This window comes from Ambystoma mexicanum, chromosome 5p, assembly GCF_040938575.1.
Source record: "Ambystoma mexicanum isolate Mex_15411 chromosome 5p, UKY_AmexF1_1, whole genome shotgun sequence".
Lineage (NCBI taxonomy): Eukaryota > Metazoa > Chordata > Amphibia > Caudata > Ambystomatidae > Ambystoma > Ambystoma mexicanum.
Window position 1 is genome coordinate 234789771 of NC_090930.1, and position 19023 is coordinate 234808793.

Sequence of the window (19023 nt, forward strand, 5' to 3'; positions counted from 1 at the left end):
GTCAATAGCACACTGGGCCCTCCTGCACTGATAGCCAAAGCGGGAAGAAGCGTTTGCTGCCGTGGTGCCGACCTTGACTCCCGAGACAAGAAACCCCAACAGTTCAGCACAGCTGGTGAGTCAGAGAAGACATATAGTAAAACCAAACTGTACTGGGCCGAAGGTTGCAGGTGGCAACCTTGTTGAACAAAGGACTTGTATGATTGAACTTTAAAGAAACACTAGTAAAAGGTTCAGAATCAGAGTGGTCAGGTGTCACAGGGAGCACTCATTCAAAGGACAAAGCCCTTTTGGGTTGTGCTGTTTCATTGAAACTACAAAGACCTAGAGGCCTTAGGAGAGGCTAGTGTGAAATGTCAAAGTGTTCCCACGTGGGTCGGGCAAAACCCCTCGTATACTCAAAAGGCTTTGACACCTTGGGTAAAACTATGTGAAGCCTGACTGGGGGCTGAGACCCGAATTTAGGAAAAGGGAAAAACCTAACGGGTCTTGTGAATTGTGGCAAGAGTGACCCCAACGGGGGGATGCCAGAAGAAAGCTAGGAGAAGGGAACCCCACTTTTCTGATGAAATGATTGAATCATGAACTGTGTCAGAATAGCTACATGAACCCGATGGAGGGATGCCAGGTTTAAAGCTAGGATGCCTGCAAATTGAAGGTAAATAGTGATATACCCATAAACATTGTGATGATAAGTGTGAACCCCGCTAAGGGATGTCCACCATGGATAGATGGTTTAAAAGACGTTGAAATTACTGAGAGATACATTTTGACTGAAAGGCCATAGTGAACTTGATTGAGGGAGGCTAACGTAAATGATTAAGGATCAGAGCCCAGTTGAGGGGGATCCTGGAACGAGGAGCAATCGCCCAATGTGAAAGCTTACTAAAGGAACTTTTGTTTGTTTATTGTTTTCGGTATAGCATACTTTTTAAGGGAGGAGCCTTTTGCAGGAAAGGGACTTGGCCACAGAAGGTCCTAGCATTGTTGAAAGGAACTGCAACCTCGAGCTGGCGAGGCCCAGGAGTGTGCTGTGATCAAAGGTCCTGCTTTTTCCCATGCTAAAAACGTGGGCAAGGGAGACCCCAACCATAGCATCCTGACTTATCATTTGGTGAACATTTCTTTTTTTTCTTGAGAACATTGTCCCACACTATTTTGTAACTCGGTTGTAAGGATTGGCCATACTTTGTTTTTAGTATAGACCCTTTTTATTTCACAAGACACCACTCGGACTACCTTATTATTATTTGATGGTCGTAGCTTGCTCCCATCTTAGATTTCGGTTTAGGAATTTTTCTCACCCATTATACAGTTTGATGAACATAATTGAACTGTGATCACTTGTGTCTGTCTTTGCTGTTGTCACAATGAGCTCCTTACAGCACTATACTGCACATATCAAAAAAAAGTGGTCGGTTTGAATGTAATGACACATCTGTTTCTCCAAAACATAGGTTATCAGCAAAGAAATTCCTTCTCAATATTCCATCAACACAAATTTACTCACCAAACTGTACCACAATAGACAGTTAAAATACGCCAACAGGTATCTAACTACATCCATAATACCACAGTAGTACTTTTAAAAGTTGAGATAGTTAGAATACACCAACAGGTATCTAATTACTTTTTTTAAATCAGGCCTTAAGCACAGTTTAAAAGACATTACAAAATTCCAATAAAAGGAAATGCAATTAATTTAAAATTACTTTTAAGAGCAATACATTAATTTGGATGACATTAAAAACACTATAAAAATAATAACAACATTGAATCAGGTTAAAAACAAGGTCAACAATTCAAATGCGCCATATTCATCCACTAAAAGCTAATAGATGATAGAATAATGTCTTCTAAAGCAGAGGGCAGAGCGTGTTTAGTAGATTTTGTATTTTTCCCCAAATGTGAAAAGCCGCAGCTGTTATATCAATGGATTTGGCTCTATAAAGTGAGTTCCAGAATTGGTCAGTTTGAAAAGAACTCAATCTGCTCATTGAAATTTCCATAACTTCACAGTGGATTTAAGCTGTGGCATTTTGCCAGGATGTGGTGGTCCGTTTCAACTTCCATGCAACATATCCAACATAGTCTCTGCTCATAATGGATGCTCTGCCAAGTGGCCTGATACTCCAAGCTAGGTAATATGTTAATATGAAAATAGACAATACATATTTTTAAATGTGAGGAGCAAGGCTTGGTGAGATAAGAAGAAGGCTCATTAAATAAGAAGCCAGCTTGTCCAAAATACAAATTCTATCCCACCCTCTAGACCTATGTTTAATGATTTGCTCAATGTTGTGCAGATCTCTAACCAGGTTGCTTGGTATTTAAAAAGGTGCTAGAAGGAACCTTTGGGGTTGCCATTGCTATTTCCCAAGGTTGTAGGTAAAAGGATCGAAAAAAAGGATTGAATGGTAAATGGATCGATTCCAAAGGATTGAAAACAAAAGGATTGAAAAAAATATATATTTATTTTACTTTTTTTTTCGGGGTTTCCCCAAACCCTGTTTTTGTGGTAAAAACCACTTTTTTTAACTATACAAAAACCAAAAAATAAATATAATTTAAAAAACAAATTGATCCTTTTGTTTTTCGGCCCTATTGCGTCAATCCTTTTACATTCAATCCTTTTACATTCAATCCTTTAACTGGACACCATTGCCCAAGATACTCATAAATTGTTTGGAGTTGTAAGTTGCTAATGTCAATTTAACATAGACTTTAGAAAAGAGAATACATGCTGAATTCCATCCTCAAAGCTTCAACTGGAACCGCGCTAGGCAGGTTCATTCCAGAACGGAATATTTTTGCTTCAAATGTATTGAGCCACTCAGATTCTGTGGAAGTGCCTGAAGGCCATAAACTATGGCTGGGAAAATACTTGTCAGATAAATTGTCAGTAGGCCCTCTATATTATTACTGTCTTTACTAGTCATGTATCGTTTGTATCATTTGAGGGACAGGTATTTTATTTTTTCCAGGTCCTAGTGATTACAAAATTCCTGCGAAAGTGGTTTGTAGGATTACACTTGAGAGGAAAACCCAAATAGGTAGAGGTATCTACCACCTAAAGTTGGGCAGTTCCCAATTTCCATATAAAGGAGGGCTTTTTTGGAAGACTACCCTCCAGACACATCATTTTTTTTTTCTTTTCTTTTTTTCTTGTATTAATCATTGTATGGTTAGACTGCGCAAATCAGCAAATGCACCCAGCAAATGCTGGAGTCCAAAGGGGTCAGATCAAACCAGTGTCATCAGTGTATCATGACCAGATGATGGGGATAACATTGATTTTAGGGAGGAAGTTTCTAGCTACCTCTAGATAATTAGCCATATCAGCCACAAAGAGGTTTAACAATAGGGGTGCAAGAACGCAACTCTGCTTCAATCCTACATTTGTTTCAGTGAAACCAGTGAGCTCACCCTCCTGATTTAACCGAACAGCAGCAATTGTATCGGTATATAGCACTTTGATGAAATGTAGCAGGTGAGGATCAATCCCCCGAGAGGCAAGTTTGGCCTAAAGATGCTGGCAGGCACTAGGTGGAAGGCTTTGCTGTAATCGATAAAGCAGCAATAAAGATTTGGTTTGGTGGAAAATCTGGTCTCTGCCATTAGATATTGGATATTGGATAGTACAGTTATTGTCTAAAGTACCATGTCCCTTTATAAAACTCATTTGAAATTATTTTAGTAGTTCTTTTCCCCGGCCCAGGTGCTGAGTTTTGCCAAAAGAATAGATGAAAATACCTTTCGGCTTGTGGCAAGCATCTCCAGAAATCTATAATTGTTAGGGTCCTGTCTGTCTACGGTTTTGTGCACCGGAGTGTGGACCAACGGTAGCTATGCGGGATGCGTCCGCTCCTCTCAATTTCTCTAAACAACTCAAATAGGGCTTTAGCCCAGAAAATGTATTTGCTTTCATAGTTATATTTGCTACATTGTCTGAGCCTGGGGCACGTGAGGATTTTAACTTATTGATGATAGTAGCTATGTCATCCACCACACAGCTTTCACCCAAAAATGTATTTGAAGGAACGTAACTATCTGCAGTTGGATTCTCGTCCATAATTACAAAATGCAATGTTTTGATGTGTTCTACCCATCGGGATTTGGAGAGAGGGTTAATTTCAATGGAGGCGGCACCTGTAAAAAAATCACTAAGTCGCGACCAGGATTTGCGACTGTCATTAGACTTCAAAGTTCCAAAAATAAGTACCAATTAATGCTACTTAAGGAATGATTGTTTTGTGACAGCCAATTCTTTTTGCGTGTGGCTAAAAGTGTAAGCTTGCTTGGCATTAGGGGATAGTATAGGAGATAATATGTGCTGTCCTCTGACTGTACCCCTCGACCCATGATTCAGCTTGCAATTAAGAAAGATCGCAAGTTCCTAGGTAACCATGGCCATGTTTCTCTTTTTACCCGTAGTCATGGAATTTTGGGAGCATATAAGTTCCGCCAGTTTAGTTGTCATAGACTGAATGTCGGAAGCATGTGTTGCTAGTCAGATTTCAAGGCAATTTGGATTGGCTCGAATTGCATTATTAAATTCTGGTAATTGTGCCAGCAGTCCACACTATGCAATTGCCTACAGAGTTTATCTTAACGGCAGTAGTGCAATGGCAGACGATAGTAGAGTAACCTAGGCTGGATAACCACCTACACGTTTTTTTGGGTTGACCATGACATAATCTATGAAGGATTATGAATGACCATTAGACCAGAGGGTGCGTGGTAGGGGTTGCCCATAGTTAATGTTAATGTTAATGTTAAATATCTTTTTTAGGGCGCAAATCATCTGTGGGCCTCAGTGTGCAGCATGTAAGAGAAGAAACAGGAAGTCTAGAAAACCAAAAGCAGACAGGAAGAAGTAAGAAGTTAAACATAATAGGTCATGGCCTTCTAAGAATGGTGCCCACCTTGATCAATAGCACCAGTGGGTTGCATTGTGCAGGATTTATGAGTATCACTGTTGGCATTATTTGCCATATGCAGATGCAGATCCTGCACATTAAGATCTCCAGCCAACATTACCTTACTAACCGGGTACCAATTTTACCATGCTAAGAGAGAGGTCTCGATCAGATTATGAATTTCTGATGTCGCTGATCCATCTAGAGGATCGTATGCATTCATAATCAATACAGTTTCATTTGTTTTAGGATCAAGTCATCGAGTCATGAGATTGATAGTACCTGTGGCAAAGTGTGTTGAACCATAAATGGAACAATAATAAATCTGGCATGGCTCCAATAGCCAGACGGCTCCAGGCAGTCTTTTCATGAGCCCTTTGTGGGATTGCACAACGCACTATACCAGTCAATGTAAAAGTTTGAAGTAGCAGTAAAACATTGGTGGGAGTTAAATAGGAAAGGCCCAAAGGCTGGCCAAGAAAAGAATTATGTAAACAAAAAAGAGAGACTGCTGCCGCATGTTGATACCAACATGGTTAGTGATTCAAAACCAAACAGTATCAACCATTTATTTAAATATTGACTTATTCAAACCAAGTTATTTGGCCAGAGGTGAGCCAAGCCATTGACGAGGGGTCATGTTGTTGTCAGATGGTACTTGTTGGTACAGCTTCATAATGCCATTGTTCAACAGTTTGTTTTACAGCTGAGTTATTAATAGGATAAATTGAAGAAGCTAGTATTGATGAACGTTGAATAAGGATGTTGTTAAGTGAGGAGTTCAATTGAGAAGGCAGGAGGTTGTGGAGAAGTATTCTTCCTGCAAATTCTCTGCACGAATCCTAGGTATTGCAGTTTGTAGCACAGGATTTCAGCAGGATGACCATAAGGGGGGTCACAAACACAAAAATTACCCAATTGGTCGGGCTGCTGTTTGGGCAATTCAATGTTGGCGATATCTGCTGTACTTATCATTGATTTGGGAGAACATAAAGCGCCTGATTAGAAATGGGCTCCTCCAATTTAGCCCATTTACCAGAGATTTAGGTAAAACACGTTATTGTTTTTGGAGACCTCTTACAGTTAAAGCTCATAAAATGTCAACCTATTTTCAAAACATTGGAACACAAACAATGCTGCAACACACTAGGCAGCTTTGAAAATGTAAATCTCTGGCAGCTTTTTCACTACCTAGCCTTAATTCAAAGCATGCACCAGTCTGCAGACATCCCCTATGCAAACATTTTTAAAAGCATTAGAACTGGTCTGCTAAATGAAGATGCAAAATCCATCTTAAATAGTAGACTAATCCATGAGTTAGATGGGTGAAATACATCTGCTCCTGATGTCATTGAACAATGAACTCAACATAATATAAAATGCATGCCCTTAATGACAACCCTTGCAAGCTGTAGTCAATTTAACGAGACAATGTTAAAAAAAGAAATGTTACCCATACTGCATACCAGCTGCACAGAAAAACTAGAAGTGCATGGCATTACACTCCTTGTGTGTCAATAAGCAACAGCATGGTTAAATAGCTTAGAAAAATATATCTCTAACACAGTTGAACTGGAAAAAATATTAACTTTGTGTCTAACCTACAAAGTAATTCTAAAACGTAACCTTGACATAGAACAAGGATTAGTAAATGTAGCAATTGGAACAGCTGTTGGCTTCCAAACATATTCACGTTACATCAACATTCAGTTTGTCAACGTCCACTTTGACAAACTTGCAGAAGTTAATGAAATTGGCAGCACAATAGCACAGTTCCTTCTTTTCAAATTTCATATACGTAGGCAGAGAACAATCCTCTATATCTCTTGCATATGCTGTCACTATTCAAAAATCACAAGGTCTAACCGTAGATCACACATTAATTGACATTGGCAGTACAGACTTTATGATATGATATGATAGGTTATTTATAATGCGCTAAATACCCCAAGGTTTCTAAGCACTGACTTGGGGATCGAACCTCTGTTGTTCTGTGTCATCTTGCTTCCAAGGCAAGCACGTTACCCCTGTGCTATCCTCCCAAGACATTTGAAGAAGAAATTAGCTACGTAGCACTTTCATGTCTCCGTACACTCAATGGTCGAGTGCTAGTTAACTTTGATGCAAACAAAGTCAACTCTGACAATCCTTGCAACCTGGAATACAACAGGCTACATGCACTATACACCCCCATCTAGATATGTACCCTATAACTCACCAAATAAGACCTTTAAAATAAAAAGAAAACTAATACAAACAGAAAACAGATCTCCCAACAATATCGCTAAAGAAACAACGACCAACTGCTTCTCCATCAAATAATACAACCACAAAACTGTCTACTACAAACTCAACTGCATGTCCATTAGAAGACATGCGTGTGAGGTAAAGCACCAAGTGAGTATGGCTAGGTGGACATCCTAAAGAAGGAGCTATACTTTGAGATACATTTGTATTTTCTGTACCGGATAACTATCTGCTTGAGGGAACAGCATCGGGAGGCATAAAGCTAATCATTTACATAGGAGGTGCTTGAAGGCATCAATGAAGAGGGACGTGAAGTTGTACCTGCCTAATAGTGCCGTCATTTATGGTGTCTATCACTGCAGTCTTAAGACTATTGGCAGAGCATGCACTACTGCTGGTAGAGGCGACAGAGGGTAAACCTGGCTGAATCCTGGAATTGCTCTTTTTTGACATCTTTTTAATTTTTAAAGATTTGTTCTTTTGCTCTCCTCACAGCCAATAGAAGGGCAAGTTGGAGGAGTTGCACTTATATAGTCCCCACTTTTGCGTGTTGGGGCAAAGAGAGTTCTTCATAATCCCAATCAACCTCTTCAGTAGTTGGAGGAGTGATCATGGCTATGTCATGCAGGGCTTCTATTCCTGAGGCACTTTGTATAAAGTTTGAATTGCTCATCTGCAGGAAGGTTCATGCATGAAGGCTTAAGGCACATATACCCCCAGTTCCTTTATCAAAGATAGCGGGTTTGGGAATTGATGAGGAATTTTCCAGCATGTCATTGACAATCATGGCTAAGGCATGTTTAAGTTCACTCTGTTCTTCGGAAATGGTGGAACACAAAGCCAAGAAGGCCTCAAGCCTTGAAGTCAAAGCATTCAGTGTGGGGGATGAGTGTGCATCCTCTATGATGCCCGAGTCCCCAAATATGTGGGGGTGACTAGGTTCACAATCACTATCAGTTTCACTATCAGATCAATCTGGAGTCAGAAGAAGTAAGCAATCTGACCAAATCCAGGGAATAGGAGAGATTGGGTCCTATGAGGTTGTCATGGCCATCAATTGGTGGAGCCTTCCTCTGTGTATTTACAAGAGAATCTTATTTTAAGCCAATGCACATGTTTAGAAGTGAATTATTATTGTCATTTATCAGTGAAGATGTGGCTGTGGTGAAGGCTTGAGGAGGTGATGTACAAGTAAAATTAAATGGCCCAGATCCAGTAGGTATTTTTAAAGAAATGCTGTGAGGGTTGGCTGAGTGCAAGAGTTCTATTCAGACCGGTCCTATTTAGGCACTTTTGTGCAATCTTCTGGACTTCTAGCCCTTTTAACGACATGAGTAGTTGAGCATTTCATTGAAGAGCCCGATTATTGTTGGCCCAGTAGGGAAAAAGGGTCCAGGACAATAATAATGATCACCATCCGCATGGTCCAGAAGGCTACCTCTGCAGACCGAAACAAATATCAAAAAGAAAAACCTGTTTGGTTTAGTCTTAGGGCTCAAAAGATTGCAATGAAAAGTGGTGTAACCTATCACTTCAGATTAAATGTGCATTATTCTCCAATACTTGTGTGTGGTGAATTGATAGAGTCTTTTCTGCCAATGAGGGTTGTAAAAGTAATAATCTACTTGCCCTTCTCCCCACGGCTCCACCCCAGACCACAGCTGTCCACTCCTACCCAAATATCAAAGGCTATCCAAGGCTGTGATGGGTGAAATTGATGTAGAGGCTCAGAGACTCGAAAGCCAGCACACTCAGTGGGGAAGGAAATGAAAGTATAGATTAAGAGTTCCCATCAGCGTGCTGAGATCAGCATTGAATGCCGTGCTGGGCGAAGCCCTTCCCTCACCGACTCACCTAGCACACCACCCCTGCAGTCAACCCCACTGTCTGAGCAGCAGAGAAAATACCTTTCATTGCAATACACTTCAAATATGCCATCACAGTTCTTGTTACTGCAAAACTTCTTGTAAAGTCTAATATAGTTAGAATCCACCAACAAGCATCTAACTACTTTAAACATTCCCTTAATTACACCACATTTCAAAGGAACATACTATCACACTTACACTCACATAATTGTAATTGTTTTTTTAAATACTTTAAGGATTTTTTTTTCCAATGACCCAATGATTATTTCATGTCAATGCAGCAACAGTGTAGCACACACTAATGATGTAACAAATATAGTACATAGAATGTACTGTTTATGTGGGTCAAAAAAAGTAAATGTATAGGTAAAATGTTATGAAATTAAAGCTTTTAAATTATCCTGCTTAACAAATTATACAGTTTTTTCACAGAAAAAGAGAACAATATTCCAGCGTAATTACTGTATGCAACTAAGTAACCATACCAAATATAAACAAATACATATTCCATAAGCACTATCCTCAATTGTATTGCAATCATAAATGTCACATACTCTTCAATTATATAATTCCACCATATTACAAATACGTTATACTCCCATTACATTACCTACAATTACTATACACATATTACTATAGTGTGTCTTGCAAGTGGCCTACGGCCATTCCCCCAAGAATCTAGCCACTGTCCACAACCACCACAATAGAATTAAACCATATAACAAGTATATACAATACATCTTCAAATAACAAAACTAGCCCTGAACCCCCTGCAATTGATAAAATGTCAGAGGACAGCAAATTTGACTGCTGCCTCAGCTGCACCTGCACACCCTTTTTTCACCTATCAAACAGCTCCATATCATCTTTATTCCACTGCACCACGCTTTCCATGCCCTCTTTCAGCCATCAAAAAAACCCAAATGTGTTTTCCAAACTGTTCGTTCACAGCGCTGTCGGGGGACTACCCCAGTGTCCGCGGACTGGCCGGCACCTGCACCCACTTTTCTCACCTATAAAAACAGCTCCATATCATCTTTATTCCACCCCACACGCTTTCCAGCCCCTCTTTTTACCACCAAATAACTGCAAGTGTGTTTTCCAGACTTGTTCTCCACGATGCTACTGGCGTGTGTCTGCAGACCCAACATGGTGACTGTTTAAAAAAAAAAAATATGACACACCTCATGCTTTTGAGCAACCAATCAGCAGGATCACACAGTGTGCGTGGACACCACACCTGACCATGTTGGGCCCAGATGTGACCGTGGACCCTGAAGCGGGAAGTGAGTCAGCGAATCAAACCCAGATATCACTATTTCTTTTACATACATTTTGGTTGCTTTTAATAAACTGCTGGTCGGATTTACACCAAACATACAGAACCACACTTTTGGGACCAAGCTGCCTCTCCTGGCGCAAATTTTATGAAAATCAGTCTTACATTTTCTTTTCCATTGCATCTATGAGGATTTCCACACATATTGAGACCCCCTATACCTTTTCCTCCCTTGACAAACCCGACCCAAACTTTCCAGAAACATTCTGAGGGTACCATATACTATTTTTGCAAAGTATCATTAGGATTCGTCCAGGGGGGGCAAAGGTATAAGTCGCCCAAAAAGTGATCTTTCTATGAGTTGAGCAACTTAACCATAACTACAGGGCCACTACCGCAGGCCCTGTAATATTTTAAAATATACAGTTTGCATCTTAGTATACTCAGTATTATATACTTCTCAGCATGCAATATATGTATTGTAGGAAGAAACAGGTTGTACATTAAGTTTTTGCAAATGTTATCAGTTCACCTTGGGATTTTAGCTACGCACCATGAGGCTTGGCATCATGACATTTGGTTAATTAGACTAATTCAATTTCTAGATGCAAAGAAAAACTGCTACAAAAATTCACAATGTTGCTCTTTATATGCACTCTCATTAGCTTGAACCAAACACTCTGGTTTCATAAATCTGTTGTCCACAAATATCAATTCACTTGAAAACAGTTATTTTAAGGCACACATGCAAAACAACATTCACTGTCATTAAAACCTATATGATGTGTTTGCTACCATATGTTGGGATGCACCTTCAGATTATGCTACTCCCAATATATTTAGATTGTGAAAAATATATGAAAACATGGAGAATGTGTAAAGGGTGGTGCGGGGGGAGGGCTACCTTTTACGGGTGGAAGCCATTGGTGGGAATGAGAAGTTATATTGGGGAACTAACCATTTGCTTTGTGAAAGTGTTATGTAGAATACATTGCATGTGTGAAATAGTTATAACATGAACTTATGTTGCAGGTATGAATCCTGACAGGCCATGTTACAGACACAGAGCAACAAGGCCTCATCGCCTGCTTGATTATCACATTCTGTTTCCCAGGCACGGCAAACACCACCAACATCCACCCACATGTAAATGTATCTAGTTAGACCTTTGAACTATTATTCAGGAATTTGCACAGCCAAATAGGTGAACGGCTGTGGCCCAGTATGAAGGCCATACTCATGGGAGCCAGGGAATATATCCTGGGTTGCCAAACATGAAATAAGATTTAGGACACTAGCACCTACATAATTTTGGTCTCTCTATTTGAATTACCAGATGTGCAGAAATATAAGCCTTAAATCCTTTATTAATTGGATTGATTAGTGGGATACCAGACCCACCCCTTGGGAGGGGGACCAAATATAGGGGGAACAGAGAACAAAACAATCATTGATATGTACCCAGGAGAGCCAAGGGTGATGCCCATACAGTGGGAAGGCATGATGGGTGCGCCTGCGTGTCTGGGATTGCTTTGTTCACAAGGACCAGGCTGAAATCGAAGTTATATGCTGAGTTCATGTTGATGTCCAGGTGCACATAACGTGGCTAGGAGTAAACATAGGGTGGTGCAGGTTGAGTTTATCCAATTGCTTTGCAGCATTTCAAGATGGAAGAGGTTGTTACCCACTTGTGATGAAGATGGAGGAGAAGGCAATGTGCAAAATTGGAGAAAGTGCTATATGTAACAATTAGCTGTAAATAGGTGGCAATGAGGTTGGGGGATGAATATTGTATATGAGTATGTCATGAATGACGCATTGTATTTTTATAACACACACATACCATTCTGAAGGAGAGAGATCTGTGGCAGTGGATTTGTAATACCCTGGCGCCCACTCTTTTTGTATATAAAATAAGCTTGTGTTTGTCCCAAAAAAGGGTGCACCTAGCCTTTTTCCCTAGCAGGGTTGTTTTTTCATGGTTTGGTTTTTGGAGTGGTGCCCTACATTATCGGTGACCCCTACATGATCCCAGACTTCCCCTTGAAGACAGAGGATTCCTGGATGCACATCCTCAGGGGCCGTACTCACCTGCAGTGACCAGTCCCCTTTGTGCGCACCTCTGAGAGGTTTACAGGATCTGTGTTATCAGAATTCCTGTCTGTTCTTTGTAGCTGGGTGCTGTCCCCAGAGTGTGCAGGCCGTTAAAGGGACCCCACGACGGAAGACATCGGGTGAGCACGCAGATGTAAGTGCACCTTATTTGGAGAAAAACAAGTATTGGTGCAGGGAGGGAGAGTGAGTTTTTGAGTGTGTGGTGAGGAATGTGTTTGTGTGTGTGCGCTGTGAGAGGATTGAATTGAGAGGTTAGAAATGTATGTGGTGTTTGTATATAAAACACAGTTTCTTATGCAGAGGATCGTGGTGTAATGGGACCTTTTCCTATGTTACTAGGGAAGAAGACAGTGATGTGTAACAAAAGAAAAATGATACAGAAGCCCATGTGTATTTAGTGGGCCTGGGATAACTGCGCCTGGTAAAAGGAGGGGTGTGAGAACAAGAAGTAGTTGTGGTAGAGGCCTCTGCTGGCCTAGGATCTCCTCACCCGTTGATATACGCTTTTCATAAGAAGGCAGCTTGTGCAACTTTGGCAGTAGGGGAATTGAAAATCTTGTTTGTGTCGATACTGGGGCTCAGGCTAACGAAAAACACGGGTTAAAGCTAGGTACTCGGGTGTGAAGTTGGGTGACAATAGTCATGATGGAGCGCATTTCAATAACATTAGGCCTCAAGTGTGGGCAGCACTATGGTGCAAATATCTGGATATGCCTAATCTCCAGTGGATCATGTAAAGGACAATGCGAGATGATGAGGATTCTGCCCAGTATATATTACATATACAACAGATGTGAAGGTCTGAAACGGAAGTTCCTGGAATAAAGCCTAACTATTTTGTAGTTAAAATAGGTCTTCTGAAGGAGGTACAGAATACGCTTGACAATATAGTGGAGATTGAGGCAAAGGGTTGTGCTGAAATTCAGTCTATTATTATACAACATTGTAAGCGATTGAAGGAAAAGAAGAAGGAAGCAGTGCAGCGAGCGCAAGCAGAGGAAGCAAAATTCGTTCAAAAGAAACTAGCAAAGGTTGCATTGGGGGAGCTGTAGCGAATGTGCCTATGGAAGGATCAGCAGGCCAATGTGTGAGGGGCACCTGTGTAGGGAAGTGAAAACAATTAGGCAGGTGGGTATCTAGAGGCATTTCAGTAGGGTAGTGGGGGTTTTTCCTTACCTTGTGGGTGATGAGGAGGGTTCGGAGGAATGCGACCTCGGGGACGATTAACGAGTCAATGGTGGATGTGTGGACAAATGGGTAATTTTTCAAGAGAATGTAGAAGTAGGCAGTTGTTTGTGTACCCTCAGCAACAGATGTATCCTCAGTCCGAGGGAAGTCAGGCCCCACACCCTAAGTCATACAGACAGTTACCCCAGGCAGTCACCTATGGTACACCATTGCCCGCTGCCCCACCTGCTCCCACACTATCTTTCCCACAGTTGCCATCTACAGGTTCCAGTAAGATGCCGCTGTATGCAGTGCATTAAGGACAACAGCAGGGTCCTCAAATACCAAACAGTAATGCTGCGCCGAATGGCACAGTGACTCATTACCAAGGGGCCACAGTGGTTGGTGGGAACCCATTTGTTTTCCCAGAGATAAAAACTTATTCTGATTAGAACAGCCCACAGAGAGCCTTGGTATGCCCATTCTTATCGGTTACCCTCGACCCGGGTGCAACTAAATCATGCATTCGTGAGGGAGGAATCCCTTTATCTGGTAAGGTCATGGACACACAGGGCTTTTCTGGCGCAATTCAATGTGTTCCTTTTACAAAGAAATTATATTAAGGTAGAGGGCAGAGAGGTGTGGGTCCCTTTGTTGTACTCCACTGCAACCACGATCAACTTGTTGGGAAGGGATATTCTGAGTAAGATCAACATGACCATCTTGTTCACTGAAAGAGGTGTGATTTGCTAAACATCTGGTATGTGTGCAGTGAGGGTAATGTTGTCTTTACATGCATTGGGCATTGAATCTGCAGTAAGAGGAATACCAGTAGCCCCTCATTTTCTTTTGTATGGTATCATAATATTACTCAGTGCAGTGTACAGGTGGCTAATAAATACTGACGTGTACCATATGAATTCTTGTTCAGGCCTGCCCAAACCCAGGAAGTAGTTGCAGGAACGATCATCATGCTGTGTATAGATGGGGTTCTGGTGTCGGAGGACAGGATTGTGTTGATAGCAGTTGATTCTGATAAAGGTAGTGGCACACAGTTTTCTGCATTGATTCTACGATACCAATGAAAAACATTTCAGATGAGAACCCTTTTGAGAATAAAGAAAATGAGGAGGAAATAATATTGGAAGTGTGTCCCTTGTGAGATTAAGATACAATACAGACATATGGCCTGTACCATGTTATTAGTAGGGAACACTCACACCTTTGCCTCAGAGAATGTGTCCCAGGTACCTGACAAGTTGTGGATGAGTAATCCGAATGATGTGGGGATCTTACAGAGTGTTGCACGTATCATCTTGCAACCTGGTGATATGTTGCCACAAGTTAAACTGTATCCCTTTTCAAAGGCAACAGAAGAGGGGTTTTATAAACCCCTTAACAGCCCTTTTGCAACAGGGTATCATAGCACCATCTAATTCACCATGTCACACAGCCATCTACTCAATGAAAAAATCAAATCAGTTGGAGGATGATTCAGGATTTACGCCCCCTCAATGATGTTGTACATGGAGAGTTCTCAGTGGTTCCAAACCCTGCGATCATATTATGTAACATACCTGTTGAGGCAACCTGTTTTACTATGGTGAATTTCATAAATGCATTTCTCAGTACCCTTACATCCAGATTCACAATATCTCACAGCGTGTATGCTTGCTGGGGGGATTCCTTCATACTAGGCTTGCACAAGGGTACTTTGAGCCCCAACATATCTTTAACAGTATTACATCAGGATTTATTGAAAATCGATGTCCCCAGCACTATAATTCAATATGTTAACAATTTGTTGGTGTGTAGCATCTCTGAAAAACAGTACAGGGAGGATTCCAGTGCATTGTTACACTTATTGGCTGACAAAGGATATAAAGTGGACAGAGCAAAATTGCAGTACTGCCAGCAGGACGTACTGTATTTGGGTCAATTGATTTCAGTAAACAGTAAGAGAGTGACTCCAGAACACACAGACCCAGTATGCGTTACCCCTCAGCCATTGACCATTAAGGATATGCAGACATTTCTAGGTCCGAGTAATTACTGCAGAGAATGGATCTTTGATTGCATGTCCTACACTCAACCATTGCTATAGGACCTTAAAGAAGCACTACGATGAAAAATAATATTTAGTTGGATGAGATGGTCACTCCATTTCAGTATCTGAACAATGTCATTTCCATTGCTCCTGTATTGGCAACTCTTGACTACACAAAATAGTGCTATCGTTTCTCACATTCTAATGGTGGAGGATGACTGCAGTTTTGACGCAAAACAATACTATGGGTCATAAACCCCTAGCATAGAACAGTGGCATGATGGATTCTGTCATGCAAGGACAAGCTATGGCTGCTTCTGATTTCCCCATTGAGAATCCTGCTATTATTGATACAGTGGGTTTCATTGACGTTGTAGGTCGATTACGCTGTGTTTGCAATACTAGAGAGGTCCTAGTCCATGTTAACTATGCAAAGGCAGTGAACCTGGCTACCTTTTTGACTGAGCCCATTACTGATGATGATGATGAGGTGCACAACTGTGTTACATATGAGGGTCCTGAGGATTTTGTTTTCATTTTTTATTTATTTGCATTTATAAAGCGTGCACGTCGGCCCTGGGGCATCGTGGCACTGTTACAGAAAGCTTACTTGGTTACATGCGAAGGGCAGTATCACCTCTCTGTGGCTCTTGGTTACAGTGAGACAGATAAGAGACAGTTGTTGGTTACATTGACATTGAAGACGTCCGCAGAGTTGTAATGAATATGAACACACAGTGGTCTCGCAGGTTCCGTTATTAAAGGGGAGCACCCAGAGATCTCCAGATTCCTGTAACCTGCTGTTGCTTGGTGCCTTGTGAGGTTGGGTAAGCTAATTGAAGAGTTTTATTTTGAGTGCTTTGCGGAATGATAGGTGAGAAGTCTCATTCCTTATGTTGGTAGTGAGGGCATTCCAATGTTTGGGAGCTAAGACTAGGAAGCTGAAACGTCCGGCTTTGGCCCTCTTGAAGGTAGGGACATTAAGCTGATTGGAGTGGTGCGAATGTTTGGGTCTGGCTGATGTAGTCCTGATAATTCTTTCTGAGAGGTATGAGGGGGCCGTGAGTGAGAGGCATTAATGGGTTATGGCTAGGGTCTTGAACAGAATATGTTTTTTGACCGGGAGCCAGTGGGCATCACGCCTAGCATGGGAGATGTGCTCCCTTTTGGTAATGCTCAGCACTGCCCTAAAAGCATTATTTTGAATGAGCTGTATCTTTTCAGTTTCTTCACCACCGAGGTGCCAGCAAAGAGGACATTACAATAGTCCAGTTTTGCCCTAATGGTGGCTCTGGCTATGGAGAGGCAGTTTTGCATGGATAGGTAGTGTTTTACTGCATTGATCAATTTGATTGTGAGTGCAGCCAAGGAAGCAATGGTGCTAACTTGGTGAGTCATGGAAAGGGTGGAGTTAATGTATACCCGCAAGGTTTTGACTGCTGATGAGACCGTGATTTGTGTGTTGCTATGTTAAAGGTGCTGTATTGTTTGTCAAGTTTGTTGAGCATTTCCTTGGGGCCTATAATGAGGATTTCGGTCCTGTCCCCGTTGAGGCACAGTCCATTTGCTGCCATCATGCTTGAATGGTGGCATAGGTTTTGCGCAGTAATTCTGCCTCTTTTTTGTAGAAGCCCGAAAATGGTAAGAGGACCGGGGCATCATTCGCATAGTTTGTGTAAGCTATGCCGAGATAGTCCAGTTTGTTGAAAAGGGGTAGGCTGAACCTATTCTATAGGGTGTGTGAGGTGCAGGAGCCCTGTGGGACTCCGCAGTGAATGGTGATAGGTGCCGCACATGTCTGGTCTGAGAGCACCTTCATGGAAGGAGGTGATCCAGCAGGTAGCTTCAAGAGTGAATTGGGCTGAATCCATGAGTTGGCTGCAGAGTGTCTTGTAGTCCACAAGATCGAAAGCTACAGACAAGTTGAGGAGGAGTAGCAAAGCTGGCTTACCTTGGCCCATTATGTCCCCTAGTTGGTTCTTTAAATCTAATAAGGCTAATTCGGTCCCATGACCTGGGCGGAAGCCTGATTGCCTCTTCGCTAGGATGCTGTTGTCATCCAGGAATTGTTAGATGTCGGTGTATGCAGCTTTGTCAAATTTTTTTTAGTTCTTAGGTGAGGCTGGGTCTAAGGATGTTTTTGTTTTAGGAATGGGCGAAACTAAGCCTCTTTAAGACACGGCGGGACAAGGCTAGATGAGAAAGAAGCATTGATGAATGCTGTCAGGAATGGTGCTAAGGAATCTGGGCAGTCTTGGATGAGGTTGGCGGGAAAGATATCACCCTTGCAATTGGAGGGTTTTATGTGTTTCAGGAGGGCTAGTACTTCAGTCTGAAACATCTCTGAAGGAGAAGAGCATCTTAACCTTGATGTGGGTGTTTTTGATTGGTAAGGTGGGCAGGTCGGATTTAGGCAGGCCATTGTAATGAGCCCTGTTTTTACTCTGCAGCAGGTCTATTTTGGTGAGTGTTGCTGTTTGGATGCTGTCACACCAAGATTCGTCTTTCACACGTCTTTGGTGCTGGGGGCTGGGATAGTCAATTCCTTGAATATGGCAAACATTTCTTCAGACTCTAATTTAGCATTCATAATCCTTGTGTTATAGGATGTAGATTTGGCTAGATGTCTTTTTTATATTGGATGGCAAGTTTTTTGTAGGCTTCTGAGGTGGAGTTCTGTGGATCTGATAGCCACTTAGTAAGCGTGATGCGCTTGAGGGTGTATAGAGCTCTGCTGTGTAACAAGAATTGGAGTGTTTCTTTCCTTTTGCTTTGTTTCTTTCTAGAGGGGCAATGTAATCAATTGCTTTTTTGAGTATTAGATTATATAGTTCTACTAGAGCCAGAGGGTCATTGGAGAATGGCAGTTTGAGGGTGGCAATTGTGCAATTATGCAAGCGAGAGAGTGTGACAGTCAGGGAGTCTGCATTGCTCACTTCCCCTCCTTTAGAGAGCAGTCTGTCCTGGCAGAGTAGGGTGTAGCCGGGCGGGAGGGCTATGGAGATAGCTGGTCCAGCTGCTTCGTGCAGCCAAGATTCTTTAATGGCGCAAACGTCAAGTTCAGCGTTAGTTAGTATCTCACAGATCTCCATTGCGTGGGCTGGGAGCGAACGTGCGTTTATAAGGGCACAGTTGAGTGAGGTGGGAAGATTGCTGAAACTGGTGATGGGTGTCTTAGGTGGTAAGGTCTGTAGGGGGCTATTAGTGACGTGTTGAGCAGTGAGTATGTGGTTGCAGGGGATTGGGGAAGTATGTTTGGCTTTTGTTTACGGGAGAGGGGGAATGTCATTCGAGTTGGTGGGCGGTCTGTGTGAGATGCCTACAGTGCAAGGGTTGATGGGCCTGGGTTGCATGAGGCTGAGGCACTGGAGGGGCAGGTGT